Source organism: Octopus sinensis, linkage group LG9 (genome assembly GCF_006345805.1).
Source record: "Octopus sinensis linkage group LG9, ASM634580v1, whole genome shotgun sequence".
In the NCBI taxonomy this organism is placed as follows: Eukaryota; Metazoa; Mollusca; class Cephalopoda; order Octopoda; family Octopodidae; genus Octopus; species Octopus sinensis.
The window spans coordinates 19,362,250-19,381,171 of record NC_043005.1 but is presented as its reverse complement, the minus strand read 5'-3'; positions in this window follow the sequence as shown (position 1 = coordinate 19,381,171).

Here is an 18,922-nt window from a genome sequence, read left to right as displayed (position 1 = left end):
AGTAATTTATTGCTGTTTAATCTGACAAGTTATGAAAAATGGCTTTCTAGTCGTGACCATTCCGTGCTAATTTTTACTCAACGCTATGCTTAAGTCTACATTTCCATGTAACATGTTAAAGGTGATAATTTGAGGGGATTTGGCTATTATTTCTAGTTGATCGAGTGATCAGTTATTGCCTCTAAGTGGTACCTATCTACAGCTAAATCGGTGGTCCAGTCGAGAATTTTAGCAATTAACTGAACTGAAGTTGTTGTTATGATTATTTAACCCAGGTCAACACCGATCAGCTAGACTTATGTTTACAAGCATTCCTAAGGTACACTACCCAGTCTCTTTATGGCTTATTGCAAAGAGAAATTGCAACGTTAATGACTCTTTTTCAGGACACCTGAAACTTTTCGGAAGCAGGAAGTTATTCTCCCAACAAAGACCTGGTTAGAATGCTTACAATAGAGTGGCCAAGAGATTGCGTTAAATCCAACGACTGATTAAAACTGCATTGACTAATACAGCCTTCTTTATTTTATTGCGATTTGGTTGTTGTTTCCATCAGATTGATTAACCAATTAGAAATTCCTTTCGTTAGTTTGCTGCTGTAAGGGTTCCTCATCTTTCGCTTTTAATCGATTCAAACCGCTAAACGTGATCTAAAATTTAATTTAGTTATGAAAGCTAGAATATGAAGAACAGCCATATGGAGTAAGAAAAATATAAATTAATTCGAACAAAAGACAAAATGTTGGTAGTTGACATGCTGAAGTTACAACTATGGTAACACAGAGAACATCGAATATATGTCCAGTGATTCCCAACCGTCTTAAAAATAGCACACACTGGATAATATAATTTGAGATACACTATAGCTTGAAATAAGAGGTAGTCATCGATCATAAGTATATTTCATCGAGGTCAGCACTAACCAACAAGAAATTAAATATGGTTTGAGTGTAAAGCCGCTGACGTGATCTATTGGTTATAGAATTGATTACCTAGTGGTCTGATTATGTGTAATCATAAACTGCTGGAGAGAGAACAGTAGTGTGCCGGAGCAAAGAATTTATATTTAGTAATATAGTCTTAAGGTAAGATTTTAAATACTCCTCGAGACAGACTGCATTACATCTCTTTGAAGTTAACAATAGAAGTATCAGTGATATATTAATGTATAATATGTATTCTCAGTCGCTTGCATTCTTGTGGCTGCGTGCTTCCGTTACATTCTTTGATGAAATTCTATTGAAATTGTCTTCGGCTTTAATTCTTCTGCGGCTGATAAGATAAACAAGTATCTGCGATGATAGGAGGTTCTCTGTTGGTTTTGACGATGAATCATTCAGTTGTTTGATCAACTGAAATGTCTGTTCATTGAATTACAATGTTAAGTTGCCGAGTGGTCAACAGGCGCATGCACCCTTTACTTAATCCTCATACAAAATCAGCGCAACACTGTGATAAGGTCACACATTTTAATTACGCAAGTGAACAATTATTTTTCATCAAGCATATATCAAGGTGTAATTAGTGTAGTTTTTAATGCTGATTTCAAATATGCAATTAGTTTTTTGATATCACGTACAATTTTCAAGATGTGAAAGTGTTTTGGTTTTAGCTCATGCATTATATAGAAATTCCAATTAATGCGTATGCATTTATTTCATTTACATCATGGAAATATACCTTTAAAATAAATTACATTATTCATTGCTGCATTGTTCAGATGCAATATTTCATCATCTTAAATAAACCAAACATGTTTTGCCTGATGAAATAGGTGTTTCAACATCTCAAATTGTCTAGTCATATTTGGTCTGATGAAATATTTCATCATCTCAAATTCAATATAAGTATAACCGTTTGTATCTATTTCCTTACTTGTTTTACAGTGTTAACAACGGGAAGACAGAGTAGAAATCGTCCTGATGTGTATTGTTATGTCTGTGGACAATTTATTGTCAAAGCTCAAAAACGTACAATAACAAGAAGATTTATAAGCTATACTTTGACTATCCTCTTGGAGATCAGGACAATTTATGGGCACCACATTTTATCTGCTCAGCTTGCTCAAATGGCTTACGTGACTGGTTCAATAAGAAGTCCATGCATTTTGCCATTCCAATGATATGGAGGGAGCCAAAAGACCATGTTAATGACTGTTATTTTTGCAAAGTAAATGCCACAGGATTTTCTATGAGGAATAAACACAAAATTGTGTATCTTAATTGGGTTTCTGCAATGAGATGTCACAATGGAAGTCTGCCAATTCCAGTTCCACCAGATGATGGTATTGAAACATCAGATGATGATGCTGACTGTCTCGATAGTGCTACTGAGGAAGATTACGTAGCTGATGACGATAGTTTTGAACATGTGAAGTTTTCTCAAGCTGAACTGAATGACCTTGTCAGAGACCTATCCCTGTCAAAAGATAAAGCAGAACCGTTGGAATCAAGACTGAAGGAGAACTATCTGCTAGAGCACAGTGCTCGTATAACTTATTTTTGGCAGGGTTCTACAAACGCATTTTTCTTTTGAAGGCCCGCTTTGTTTTGCCGTGACATCGATGGACTTTTCGAATGTTTATCACAAAATCATGATCCTGCAGAGTGGCGTTTGTTCATTGACTCTTCAAAATGAAGTTTAAAAGCTGTACTTCTCCATAATAATAATTTGAAGCCCTCCATACCTATTTCACACTCCGTTCATCTTCATGAGAATATGGAACTTTACCTCATGCCATTGCCTATGACAGACACTCATGGAAAATATATGGAGATTTATAAGTCATTGCAATATATATGGGAATGCAGTCAGGTTCCACAAAACACTCTTGTTTCTTGTGTCAATGGGATAGTCGGGTAACTGACAGACATTATTCGAAATCGAACTGGCAGGCACAGCCAGGGCTGTCTAGCGTTAAGAATACACCTCTTGTAGATCCATGTAATGGCCTATTGCCTCCTTTGCATATAAAGCTTCTACTGATGAAACAATTTGTAAAGACACTTGGGAAGAGAAATGCCAGAGGGCTTGAGTATATTGTAGAAAAGTTTCGCCAAATCATATAGGCGAAGTTGAAAGAGGATATCTTTGTCGAACCCCCAAATTAGAGAAGTACTCAAAGATGTCAACTTCTAGAAAACAGTGAATGTACTGGAACTGCCTGCCTGGAATGCTTTCAATTGGATCTGTGAGAATTTCTTGGGAAACAAGAAGGCAATGGACTACAAGGATGACATCAAGAAGCTTCTGAAATGTTACTCAACAATGGGTTGTTGCATGTTACTGAAAGTTCACTTCTTGGACTCTTATCTGGATTTCTTCGCAGATAACCTTGGAGCAGTGTCAGATTTCACCAGGACATTAGTGCTATCGAGAAACGGTACCAAAGATTCTGGAACGACAGTACGCCGGACACTTTACCGTGATCAACCAGATCAGGAACATCGCAGGAAATCCAAATCACAATGTTTCTAACTCTGTAGTTCTAACTTTGTTTTGTGTGACCCATTTTGTGTGTTCACTCTATGTAGAATGATAGTGATGATTTTTAACTCAATAAACTCATTTGCTTTCTAAAAATAATATGTCCTTATATATTACGTTAATGATTTCATATATACAAATATGTAAATATTTACTCTTTTGCTCTCTTTTACTTGTTTCAGTCATGTGACTGTGGCCATGCTGGAGGACCGCCTTTAGTCGAGCAAATCGACCCCATGACTTAGTCTTTGTAAGCCTAGTATTTATTCTATCGGTCTCTTTTGCTGAGCTGCTAAGTTACGGGGACGTAAACACACCAGCATCGGTTGTCAAGCGATGTTAGGGGGACAAACACCGACACACAAACATACACACACATACATACATACATACATATATATATATATATATATATATATATATATATATATATATATATACGATGGGCTTCTTTCAGTTTCCGTCTCCCAAATCCAGTCATAAGGCTTTGGTCGGCCCGAGGCTATAGTAGAAGACACTTGCCCAAGATGTCACGCAGTAGGACTGAACCCGAAACCATGTGGCTCTCAAGCAAGCTACTTACCACACAACCACTACTACGCCTATATTTGTATGTATCTACTGAATAACTGATACGTGCTGCATACAAATGGAGTGAAATCTGGAAATCTACATGAAAAATTAGTCTAAAAAAAGTTGGTTTGCATTCATAATATGTATAATACATTTAATTTTGTTGACCAGTGTTACCGGTATAATCTACTCGATATAATTATCACGCAGTTTCCGTCAGGGAAATTTCTCTATTTCACTCACATGACTTGGATCGAGTTGAAAGTCTGATGAAACGCTCTTGGCCAAGATACCTTTCTGTGGAATCGAACATTGACCTCATAATTGCGATGCGAACCTCTTATCTCCTCGGTCATCCCTCCTCCAATGTATACTTCAATTATATAAACACCTTTACAGAAGAAATTTACGGCCTGTGCAAATTAAGTAAATCATTATTTCACACTGTGAAATTTTGAACTGTATTTAATGAGGGAATATCTACACGGTCACGTTATCTGCTATAAACGGAAACCAAATTCCTCTCGAAGCAAACTTTGTAATATTAGAAGAGGAAAGCTATATTAGATAATGTAATACTGTATATATTCTCTGAAAGTGAGATATGATGACTGATAGCTGGAACGCTTTCGTCATAAACATTGATAAGATCAAACATGGCGCTAAACAATTCAAAGTTAGAATGTATAAATCTACTTCCTAATCAGGTTCTGTGTGATCGTCTCACCTCTGCCAAATACTTTTTACTCTTACGAGAACAACTAAATAGTTATTGAATGCCAGCAGCAGTTAATGCTCTGAACTTACACATCACCATTTTTGTTTTCACACTTTAAGAAACATTAAAAATAAATAACTGCATTTGTCTTTGTTTGAATTGATGAAGTGATACTTTGGTAAATCAAACATCATTATGGAGTGAAATGATTTCAATTTACAAAAGTGCATTTCTTAAAATAAAAATTGGCGTATTGCCAGAATTGTTAAAGCGCCGGACAGAATACCTTGCAATATTTTTTTGGCTCTCTGAGGTTTCAAATCCCACAAAAGGGAACAGATGAAGTACTTGAAAATACTGGAGTTGATTTTTCCATATTGTCTCCTCCACTCTTTTATCGTTAATTTCTCATATAATGGTTATAGCCAACATGGTGTATTGTAAAACTCATGGTAAATGAGGTAACAGGAAGCCAGCTTTGTATTCTCCATCAATATTTCCTTGATAAGCACTATATGGTTGCCAGAGAAGTTACCCAGGATTGTGCATTGACTTGAAGGCACAAAGGAGAAAATGTTGTTTACCAAAACACATTGAAACTGCTGCAGAGTAAAAAGGTGTCTTAAACTCTATGTAAACAATCATAATTTAGTCGATCAAATTGACAGAAGTTCATATGATACACATGCATACATATACATATAAATACACGCACATACACATACGCACACAGCACATTTGTTTTGGTAAAATTAGGTATATATTCCTGACACCACCATGTTACCTACACAGTCTTATCAACAGATCGAGATATAATTGTAAGCAGCGAAGATATATGAACGGAGGTCTCGTGGCGACAAAGGAGGGCAATCTTAGGCAAGACAAGACTACAAAGAAATTTCATCAGCTTCTAGAGCCTCGATTGTAAGTGTGCAGTAATCTTTGAAGCAGGATCATGGAAGATACTGAAGCATACAACTGTAACCGATGCTTAGAAAATTCTGTTGTACAACGTGAAGGCATTGTACGATATTGAAGGATTCAAAGTGAGTGACTTTCATCGTACAGTTCAGAGGACAAGCGAAACGGGTGTTACAGAAAACAACCAAAGAAGTTGATAAGAAAACACAAGATTTCAGCTCTGGATGAGAAAAGAAAAAGAAGAAAGGATAAAATTCTCATTAGTAACAACAGAGATAGAGACGGCGCTAAAGGGTACTCCCATAGCGCAAGAAAGTCAAACTCTCTGTTATACGAGATTCCCTTGATAACGTCATTCGTACATTGACTTGTCAATAGAAATTGATCTTCGGTAATATTATCGATGTCTTGGTGTCCTAAGGGAACTCATTATCCGGAATTAGATTTATTAAGTAAACAACTAAAATTCAATACATTTTTTAAAGTCACGTATTCCCAACCTTATTACAAATAAGAACTTTACAAACCATGTTGATTACTCATCTCCCTTTGACTTAGACTTTCCTCTCTTGTTTACCTTAGATTTCAATGTGTAGGAGTCGAAGAGCATTATATCTCTGCGAACTCACGATCACAATTTATCATCTTTAACTCCATTTCTACCTAAAGTACATTACGCTATTGACATTTCAATTTTTACACTCTGTAATGTTAAGCAGTTTTATTAGAATGTATCTTTATATAGAAAATCGATGTTATCGAAGGCTATAGAAATACGAATGGAACATTAATTAATGCTTAACAATAACAAAGATATTTAATTGTTACTTTAGAAGTATTAATTACCCCTGATATTTCGAGTGTAAGAGATAAATTACATGTTTTATTTTGTTGGTTTGTCGGATCATTTTGTGTGATAACGAAGTCATCACGTTTAAAAGGGTTGTGATTTGTACTCAACAGTCCAAGTAAAATGATAGGTGACATAAGAACGAGGATGAAGTGGGTTAAGTATTTACAGTATCCTTTGGCACTCATTTGAGTCGGTTTTTAATTTCTGGTTTATTTTATCATTATTGGAATATTAACTTTTATCTGAAGGTTACCAATATTGTGATTGGAGGCACGTGGCTTAGTGGTTGGGGTGTTGGACTCACTTTCGTGAGATTGTGGTTTCGATTCATGGACCAGGCGATGCGTTGTACTTTTGAGTAAAGCACTTCATTACACGTTACTCCTGTCTACTCAGTTGTAGAAATGAGTTCCACAAGTGGAGGTGCGTCGCTTAGTGGTTAAGGTATTGGATTCACAACCGTAACATTATGGTTCCGATCCCTGGACCGGGAGATCCGTTGTGTTCCTGAGCAAAACATTTCATTTCACGTTTCTCCAGTTTGCTCAGCTGCAGAAATGAGTTTAGCGTGGAGAGAGAAGGACTCCACCAAGCTTTCTCATCCAGGATACGTTGCATGGCTGCAGCGCTCCAACATCCACCAAGAGGGTTAAGGGACTTGTCAATGGTCAATATTGTGATCTGTAGGCGAGCTGGCAGAAACGTTAGCACGCCGGGCGAAATGCTTTGTGGTATTTCGTCTGTCGTTACGTTCTGAGTTCAAATTCCGCCGAGGTCGACTTTGCCTTTCATCCTTCCGGGGTCGATAAATAAAGTACCAGTTTCGCACTGGGGTCGATGTAATCGACTTAATCCGTTTGTCTGTCCTAGTTTGTCCCCTATATGTTTAGCCCCTTGTGGGTAATAGAGAAATAAATATTGTGATCTGTAGCTCCAATAGTTACATTAATGTTCTTGCTCATTGTTCTGTGTTTTTAGAGATGTTTTCTTTTTCAGAAACTGACGCGCATGTGTTCGGATGCTCTTTGATTCGGCCACGTTGTGGTCGAATCGTTCGTGCATTTGTTGTACTGGATGCGATAAACGACAAAATTACACAGGTACACAGTACACTTTTTTTGTGGATGGTGCTGTTGGGGAAATTTCGTCGGGGAAATTTCGTTTAGAAATATTTCCCTTAAGCAGGAGCTGAGTGGGGCAGGTATATTTACTAAGTCCCTCATACGGGTGGCACAAATAGTGGCGGTTGTTTCTTCGCTGAAGTGTGATAACTTCAGCAAGCAGATATTGGAAGAAACCATCCATTGCACGTGGCGGAGGCGCTTTGGACTCTGAAAGTGACTGGTAATGGATGCTGGCTATCGATTTTTCGGTAACTTACAGAATTGTGTGATGTGGACAACCTGTTCTGTTTCACTGCATTTCTGCAGGATATTACCTTAGCATTAGTAGAGAGGGCTAATCTATAGTGGAGGAATTGGTCCCTGTGGACAGTTTTATTGTTAAATATGGTTTTAAAATCATCTTTAAGTCATTTTTCTCTATCCGTGTGTCCGTTTGTCTGTCTGTCTCTCTCTAACACACCCTCTCTCTCTCTCTCTCTGTAGATATATATATATATATATATATATATATATATATATATATATATATATATATATATATATATATATATATATGTATTGTTTTCTCTCTGATTTTTTGTTGGATACGAAGGAGCGGGAGAGATGCGATGACGTTGTGGTGTTCGGTACTGACTCCTGTGTGGTCGCCCATACTCTCAAACGTTCAGAATTGAGATAGCGTCTTCCCGGAAAGATGTGAAAATGTATATATCGCACTCTTATGAAAGAAGCATAGTAGCGGTAAGTGTTGAAATCTCTGATTTTCATTTGGTAGATATAAGTAATATCGGTAGATCCAACAGACTGGATCCCAAGAGTAAACCTGCTTATCGGTTTGGTTGAGGTAATTAAAATAGTTGTTGTATACGATGATGGACAGTTGATGAGATTTGGGTACGATTAGATGGAAACAGTAAATTAGTGGTTACTGGCGTGTTGAGAGAACTGACGTCGAAGCCGAACTAGTCGAGTTGGTCTCAATGGAATCTTGGGACGACCTCATCAAAACTACTGACGTTTTCAATGACAACTGAAGTCGCAAATTCGTTGGAGTACATTACCATCACATCAACTATCACCGATGGAGCTAGCAGACTGTAAACCAGTGGTTCAAAAAATGGTCGGTATTGCCCCCTGGGGGCGGTGAAAAGTGCGAAGAAAAGTGGGGCGATAATGGCGTAGCGATTCATGTAAAAAGTGGGGCGTTAATGGGGTAGTGATTCACGTGGAAGTACTCCGTCGGTTACGACGATGAGGGTTCCGGTTGATCCGAATCAACGGAACAGCCTGCTCGTGAAATTAACGTGTAAGTGGCTGAGCACTCCACAGACACGTGCACCCTTAACGTAGTTCTCGGGGATATTCAGCGTGACACAGAGAGTGACAAGGCCGGCCCCTTGAAATACAGGTACAACAGAAACAGGAAGTAAGAATGAGAGAAAGTTGTGGTGAAAGAGTACAGCAGGGATCACCACCATCCCCTGCCGGAGCCTCGTGGAGCTTTTTTAGGCGTTTTCGCTCAATAAACACTCACAACGCCCGGTCTGGGAATCGAAACCGCGATCCTATGACCGCGAGTCCGCTGCCCTAACCACTTGGCCATTGCGCCTCCACTAGTGATTCATGTAATAACAAAATAATGGGTTAGGTTAAGTTTTGTTTGTGAAATACAGTTGCTTTGAATTTGCTTCAGAAAAAAGTATATGTTTGTGACGGTTAGTTGGGGTGAGGTGTGTTAGGAAAGTGGCCTGGATGTCGAGGGGGAGGCAGCCCGAAAACATTTGGGAACCACTGCTGTAAACTAAAGAGGTATAAACTCTAGGAAAGAAAATTAGAACCTAAGTTCTGCAAATTTAAAATTTTATTGAATCCCTAGCGATCAAATTTTACTAACTATGATACTATATTAGAGTGGAGGCGCAATGGCCCAGTGGTTAGGGCAGCGGACTCGCGGTCATAGGATCGCGGTTTCGATTCACAGACCGGGCGTTGTGAGTGTTTATTGAGCGAAAACATCTAAAGCTCCACGAGGCTCCGGCAGGGGATGGTGGTGATCCCTGCTGTACTCTTTCACCACAACTTTCTCTCACTCTTACTTCCTGTTTCTGTTGTACCTGTATTTCAAGGGGCCGGCCTTGTCACTCTCTGTGTCACGCTGAATATCCCCGAGAACTACGTTAAGGGTGCACGTGTCTGTGGAGTGTTCAGCCACTTACACGTTAATTTCACGAGCAGGCTGTTCCATTGATTCGGATCAACCGGAACCCTCATCGTCGTAACAGACGGAGTGCTTCCATCCACTATATTAGAAAACACTTACCCGAGGTAACACGCAATGGGGTTGAATAGCTCATTAGTGCATGCTATATATAGTGTTTCTTTATAGAAGGAAGCTTGTTCGGTTACATAAGCGGCCAATTATCTTGAGCTAAAATAACGCAAGAAAGTAGCATAAAGAATTTGAATATGCACTTAATTTGAAAGAAATGACACAGGCAGATGTTCTCTTGTGAAACAGTAACGTAGTCGCCTGCCACTAGTTACAAAATATTAGTTAAAGGGAAAGAAATAATGACTCTTCTGTCGTCACTACCAGTATGAACATCTCTATCTATCTTGCAGTTACTGTAGAAACACCTACAACAAGAAATAGAACAAAAAAATTCACATATGTACTTAGAAGTTCGCCAAATAAAAATAACTATGGAAATTTTAGTTGAGTATGCTTTGTCATTTGTGTAACACATAACTTTAAACACTCAAGTTCCAGATATGCAACATTTAGACAAGAACCGACCATATGGCAGCCTTATGTGACAAAACAAGAGCTTTTGTATCCGTAGCTTTCACACAAGCGATAAAGGGGGGGTGATAACCAACATGTGTATTGTCAAAGCCTCAGAGATTTTCGTTGTAGCACCCAAAGACAGAGGCAGTCCCTTGTAATAAATGGCATGCGATCAACATCAAGCTCAGTATGTGATCGGGTGGGATATCTATAGAAGTATAAGTCCTCATGACCCACAAAGAACACAAAACGATACCGGAGTTGTGCTCTGCAATGGACAGAAAAAGGAATACATTTGGACCGGTATATCCAAACAGGAATCCCAACATATATAGCAGAAAAGAGAAAACATTTCAATCTTTCTGCCTAGAAGAGTTGGGAAAACTAAATTTTAAAAAATCCGAAACAACAGTCCTAAATCCGTGAGGGGTTTTCAGTTCCAATAACCAGCCAGAAGACCAAGGACCCCTCTTCAGTCTCTTATGATAGGGCAACATCCCTAATTTTACTAAGGTTCATTGTACGTATGAATCCCTGTGATTAATAAAGAACAAATTATTATTATTATTATTGTTGTTGTTGTTGTTTTTGTTTTTGTTGTTGTTGTTGTTGTATTTGCACAGCTTCTAACGCTGGAGATGTACTACGGTGTCAGCTATTCACTAACATCTCTTATTTTTCGAGCACCTTCCGGAGTATTCGTGCGGTTCCAAGCATTGATGTTTTCTGCTAGTGTTCCACCCTTATTGCATCCCCTATTTGTTCCATGTAGTTCTCGAGATTTTTGCTCCCTGTTCCCAGGGCTCCGACAATTATTGGTACTACTGCTACCTTTTTCATCGACCACAACTGCTTAACTTCCCAAGCCAACCTGACATATCTCTCAACTTTTCTTTCTTCCTTATCACATACCTTGTTGCCAGCTGGGCATGCTATATCTATGATCCAGCATCATTTGCTCTATTTTCTATGTCATGGTCGCACTGAATCATAAAATCCCACAGGATCTTTGCATTATCATTTTCGATGATGCTTTTGAGTTTATGTTCGTACCACTTTTCTTCTCTGTCAAGTCTATACTTGTTGCAAAGTATCCAATAGACAACCCTTGCTATACTGTCATGATGTCTCTTATATTCTTTCTTGGCTTGTGGCGTACATTGACTGGTAACATACCATACAGTTTCACTATTTTGTTCACAAATTCCGCAGATATCACTTTCTGATGTGTTGTCTGTTCTGTATTTAATGTAATTCGTTCTTAGTGTTGGCTCTTGGGCAGCACAGATTAGAGTCTACGTTTCCAGTTTTAAATCACATTTAGTCATCCATAACCAGCTTTTTTCTCTGTATGTCTTATCTTCAACATCTCTATGAAATTGTCCATGCATTATTTTCTTTGTCTACTTATTTTCAGTTTCATTCATTCTCAAGTGCTTTTACAGTGCTTTATCTTTGCAATCTTCCATCATATACAAGCCTGACCTTACTTCTGTGGCATTTTTTTTACCATGCTATGTTGTTTTCTTCTGCTCTAACGCATCCAGTCAGTCCTCTTTCCCCTCTTTTTCTTGGTACATACAGTCTGTCTGTGTCACGTTTGGGGTGGAGTGTCCCATATCTAGTTAGCAACTTCCTTGTCTTTCTGACTAAGCTGTTTTAGTTCGTCTACTGACCATGTAATTACCCCTGCTCCATATCTAGGGAGTGAAACCACCCAGGTGCTGATAGCTTATTCTGTCCATTAAATTTCGACTTAAGAATCAGTCTCAGTCTGCGCAAGTACTCCACCTGAAATTTTTCTGTTTTTTCTTTCTCCATCAATTTATCCATTTCCAATATCCCCAAGTACTTATAGCCCGTCTCTTCTATCTGATTCATAACCTCCCCCCGACAGTATTGCTAGCCCGTCCATACATTTGATTTTGCCTCTGTTCAATACTAGCACACCACACTTTTTGAGTTCGAACTCCATTCTGATATCAGCACTGAAAGTATACACTGTATCAAGGAGGGAACTGACTTGGAATTTATCTTTACCATAAAGTTTGAGGTCATCCATGAATAACAAGTGATTGACTTTTTGTTGGCGGTTCTTGAATACATACTCAGCCTTTGCTTTCCGCAGAATCAGTGTTAGTGGTATCGTGCATAGTACAAAGATCAGTGGGGACAGGGAGTCTCATTGCAAGAAGCCTCTCCTCATTTCTATTGTCCCTGAACTTCTTTCATATGCTGTCAGTTCCGTCTTCTACTTCGCCATACTTTTTCCAAGAAATCGCTCAACATTCGATGCAATACCAAATAGGTTCATACATTCCATAATCCAAGATTTGGGGATCATATCGTACGCCTTACGATAATCGATCCATGACATTGCTAAGTTAGTTTTCCTCCACTTGCAGTCTCTAAGTACAGTTTTGTATACCAGTAATTTATCCTTGGTACCTCTGCACTTACGCCTGCAACACTTCTGCTCATCTGGTAGGACTCCATTTTTTCCAGAAGTCCGTACATTGACTCTATGACTATTCCAGTCAATAATTTCCACATAAGTGGCAAGCAGGATATCGGCCTGTAATTGGGAACGGCATTGCCTTTTTCGGTGTTTTTCAAGCACAGCACTGTCCCACCCAATGTCAACCACTCTGATGTTACCTGGTCGGCATTTAACAAGGGGTTGAGTTGTGCAACTATTCGTGCATGACATTCACTAAATCTTTTGATCCAGTAGCCTTGATCTCTATCTGGTCTTCCAGATGCCTATTTTTTGCTGATTTTCTTTACTTTCCTAACTGAAATGACTAGTTCTGCCTGTTTTGAACAGACTCCTGTCTCTTCCAGTTCTTGCAAACATTCAGTATCCTTCATGTGCTCCTTGTCTTTGCTCCCGATGTCACTCCAAAACCTTTGACTTTCAATGTTATCTGCACGCTCTCCATTTATTTCTTAATAGAATCTCTTCTGATCTACTCTGAATAACCTATTCTGGTTATCTTACCATCTTTGCTTTCTTTGCAACTAGGCTCTGTCTCAGTTCCTTCATTACCACTTTCAGGCCCTTTCTTTCAATATTATACTTCCTGTTCAGTACCCTGTATTTTTTTTCGCATTTAAGCTCTCCCTTTTCTTTTCGGCTTAACACAGAAATGTCCTTCGAGAGCATATTTAACCCCACCTGTATTCTTTTCGACCATGGATCTTTTCTTTTGTCACCCCCATTATATTTCTTTTTCTTAACATTAACACCCACATTTTCTGCTACAATACTTGCTGCTTTGATCAAATTATTTGTTCCTGTAATGCTTTTTGTTTTGTTGTATTCATGTATTTTCTTTGTTCCTATACTTAACTTCCTTTTCAAAAATAGGGTCTCAAAGAACTTCGTTTGTGGGTATCTTATCGTTTTCCATATTGTTACAGCGTATTGCTCTACATAATTTTTTTCAAGGGCGTATTATTTTAGGAACCTCTTTACCACTTTATAGTCTTTTATTCAGGTTAGATATTTTCTTGCTTTTTTTTTTTTAGACATTCGTTTGGTTACAGCCGTGTTTGTTCATTGTTTATTTTCTACGTTCTTATCTTATGAAATGTAATTTTAATTATTTTTTTTGGAAGGGTTATCTGCAGTTGTTTGGGTTATTTTATTTGCTTCTATACTTTACTCTTCCAGCCATTTATTCTACATTAGTGCCTCTTATCTTTAGTAACTATACACTATTCACTTAACCACACATTTTGCATTGTTGCATTTATGTAAGCTTGTAAGAAAATGTTTAACTCTTTTATATTACTGGGTAGTGATATGTGATGATGTTGAATTTCCTTTTGTACTGTGTTTAAAGTGTCCATTAATAATCTGTGTTAGTATTTAAGAGTGGGCGTTATAAAAGACTCTGTTATTCATAGCAGTTATTTTAATCTTCATTCTGTACTACTTCCACAAACCACCCACCGCTTCCTTCTCGTTATTATTGTTAATAGTGTTCCTCATCTACTGCCCATGCCGGAGGTAAAGACAAAAAAAAACAAACAGTTGCTGTGGATCCGACTGTCAGCCGAGTTTATCATCGACTGCGGTTTTCTTTGACATGAAAAGGCAGAATGTTTTCAGGTCAGCTCTGTTTGAGAAGGCCTTTGATCAAAGACACTCCCGCCGTTATCAACTCGCCTTTCTACAGCCGTGTATTTTCCATTGTGTCTTTCTTCTTTAACCTGTTAGAATGTGATCTGAGGGTGATTTAGCTGCTATGTGTAACATATCGAGTCATTACTCTTTGTATATTCTTTTATTCTTGTATTTGCTTCAGTCATTTGACTGTGTCCATGCTCGAGCAACTGCTGTCGAAATATTGCTCTCCCCCGGGCTTATTCTTTGTAAGACTAATACTTATTCTATCGGACTCTTTTCCGAACCGCTAAGTTACGGGGACATAAACACACCAACATCAGTTGTCAAGCGATGGTGTGAGGACAAACACAGGCAGACAGACACACACACATATGACAGGCTTCTTTCAGTTTCTGTCAACCAAATCCACCCACAAGGCTTTGGTCGGCCCGAGGCAATAGTAGAAGACACTTGTCCATGAACCCTGAACCATGCGGCTGGTAAGCAAGCTACTTACCACACAGCCACCCCTGCGCATTATATAGAAAAACAAATAGCAAAGTGGCAAGATTGAGAGGGTTGATGTCTGCAATTTTGCTCACCAGCTTTGCCTTCTTCAACCTTTCTAAGTCACAGTTCAAGGTGTAGATGCAGAGTGAGAGAGAGTGTGTAGAAACACACACACAACCCACCTTCATCAGTAGGTGAACGTTATGCAAGTGCGACAGATTTCTATAGACGTCCGTATTACCTAATATTTTAAAATCCACGGAAACAAAAAACAGAAAAAAATTAAAGGTAACTCAAATATACTAGCCTTCTATTTACAAACTCTATACACCTGGAAATACTCTACTAATCAGCTTCATATGTTCCTATGATGGTGGTTCTAATTTAAATTTTTGCTTTCAATGTCTCGAACTCTTTTAATGTACTCAGTAGTTGTTGATGGACATTTTGTGTTATTCATACATTTGTCTAAACTCATACTCATTATCATATCCTGGATAAATCCATGAAAAAAACTATTAGCCTCATAGTTATGTCTGCGCTCGCTTACACAAACACATATGCACTCATTTACTTGCTCACTCACACGAACACGCTCATTCACAAAGACACGCTCTCACACACACGTGGGCGCGCGAACACGCATACACCCACATATTCAAATACTTCCACACATTCAGTTATTTACAGATTCACTCAAAGATTCGTGCATCCAGTCGTACGTGAACTCATGCATTCCTTCATTCACTCATGTACACAAGCGTACACACTCACACATACACAGACAGTACACGTTCGTTCATTCACACACTCACATACTGACTCGCACATTCACACACGTGATTTCATTCACTGAATTACGCCATATTGCTTCAATGAAATATATTGATAAAAGATACTTTTTCTCATTCTCCCGGCAAGAAACAGAACTGAGTGATGATGAAACGAAGATGAGGCCGATGGCAGTTGAAATAAACACCTACGTGTATGTATATAACATACAGACATGCACACAGACGCGCACATACATCATACACACATATAAACTTCTCTAAATACATTACCTCCCTTTACTCTCATTCCCTTGACTCTATAAAAAATAGCCCTCACATCCCACTACCTCTTGTATTTCCCCATTCACTTCACAGTTTGTCAACAAAATAGCTACAAGTAAACCTCGCTTCACGGATTATTTTCCTTCCATTTCCCGTCTCTTCTTTTCTTTCTTTCCTTTTGCATTTTTCTCATGAAAGACAAAATAACTGAAATTTTGTATAGAAGAAATATAATAACCTTCTTTATTCCACCTGAAACAAATATTAATATACGTGCTTGAATTTCATAACTTTTAGTGTATAGATATGTGTATATACATAAATACTCACACAAACACACACATACACAGACACACACATACACAGACACACACATACACAAACACACACATATATATACACATATATATACATACATATATATATACACACACACACGCACGCACACACACACACACACGCACACACACATATATTACAAGGAAAATAATTTTCTTTATAGAGATGGAAACTCAATTTTTCACTTGTTTGGCCGTTTAATACTCAGTAAGGCAGAGAAAATCTTTTTCACACCTGAGATGGGTATATATTCAATAAACAAAAATGAAAAGAAAATGGAGATTTACGATTGACAAATTTTAATTTATTAACGTAATGTTACAATAAAATGATATAATATAATATGATATAATATAATATAATATAATATAATATAATATAATATAATATAATATAATATAAATACAAATACAAATATTATAATTCTACAAATTGTTTAAATTAATTTTTTTCTTTTTTACTATTTAGCCATAATTAATAGCGCGTTGTTTCTCTTTTTAAAATACTAGTGAGATTAACGAATTTTTCAGGATAAATTGCCTGAATAACATGTATTTTATAATACTTGTGAGATTAACGAATTTTTCTGAATAAATTATCTGAATAGCATGTATTTTTCCTAATGATGTGGAAGAATAAAAGAAGATATTTCCTACTATGCCATAAATTCTAAGTATATTATTTCTTTTTAATTTTTATTTTATTTAATAATGCCCAGAAATATATTCAGATTGATATTCTTAAAAGGGCACAGGCATTTTTTTTTACTATTATATTAGTTTTTATTTATTTTTCATTCATCTTATTTATTTTAATTTCTTGTTTTAATTATATATTTTTATTATATATATTTTTAAACTGTTTAAAATTATTGACGCTCACGCTTACAAACATAAACATATTTAATTCAGCCTGTTCTAGGATCTAACAATCCTCATATGTAATTTTTCTCTAATTTATGTCAAATATTTCCCTGATGAGATTCTTAACCATAAACATGAACTTTTTATAAATTCATTATTGGGTCTGAATCGAAACAGTTTGTAGGATTCTAATATTTGTATTTATATCTTATTATATTATATTATATCATATATAATAATAATAATAATAATATAATAATAATAATAATAATAATAATAATAATAATAATAATAATAATAATAATAATAATATAATGTTAGTAAATTAAAATATGTAAATCGTAAATCTCCATTTTCTTTTCATTTTGATACACACACACACACATACATGTATATACTTTCATATATGCATATATGTATGTATCTATGCATATAATATATATATATATATATATATATATTATATATATATATATATATATATATATACACTCACACACATATGCATGTGTGTGTATACGGAAGACGCTTGCTATATTGTGTCATTTTTAAAATCATTTTGTTTTATAGCTTATTGAGATGAAGGACAACGTTCATAGCCTTTTACGAGGTTTCAGAGAGTGGTAAAGCGGACAGGAAGAAGAAACAACGACTTATGTGTTATATTCAATATGTGTACCGAATCTGCCTGAAATGCCTGTATCAAAGTCGACTCCTCAAACGACAGTTAATTGCCAGGTGTACTGTTTATACCGCGTGGTAGATTAACCTTTTCATTTAGGGTGATTAGAATAGTGTGATGTACTTGGTGTTTTGGGTGATGAGCTCTCGATCGCAAGGTCTTGGGCTCGATTACCGGACCATGATTTGCACTACATCTTTAAGGCACTTGATCTCACGTTGCTCTAGTCCACACCGCTGAGAATCGCCACCTCTCCACCCCCAATCTGCTGTGAGTTGCCCTTGCGACGGAGTGGTGAATCGTTCTGGTTGTACACTTCTATAATTTCAATCATCAAAAGGCCCCGGTGAAAGGGATCAGTTCCAAACTAATGAGTGTCTAGGTCCCGGACAAAAGATATATAAAAAGTGTACTATAGTGATTTGTACTGTTTGTACAATAGTTAAGTATGTAACCATGTAGTTTGTCAAATACAGTAGCAACTGTAGGCATGTAAGCCTCATTGGCGGAGTATATTCTTAGCAGTATTTGGAAGACATTTGGAAGTATTTGAAAGATATGTTCGAGTAAATAATCACTGCTAGCGTCATAACTTAAAAACATGATCGGGGGAAAATTACTGTGGGTCGTCATTTGTTAACTCGGTGTTAACATACTTGATATAATGAACCCAGAAATTTATTATGAGCTAAAATTATATCGGTAGTGAGGAGAAAAATTATTAGAATAATGATTAATTCTAGACAAAGTAGTTCAGGGAGACAAATCCCATGAACTGACAGTAAAATCTGTTTAAAACTAAATCGGACATGCAATGGAGAACGAACGCGGAACTGTAGTTGACAGTATTGTGATTTATTCAATCGTAGTATAATACAATCGACTGTGCAGTACTG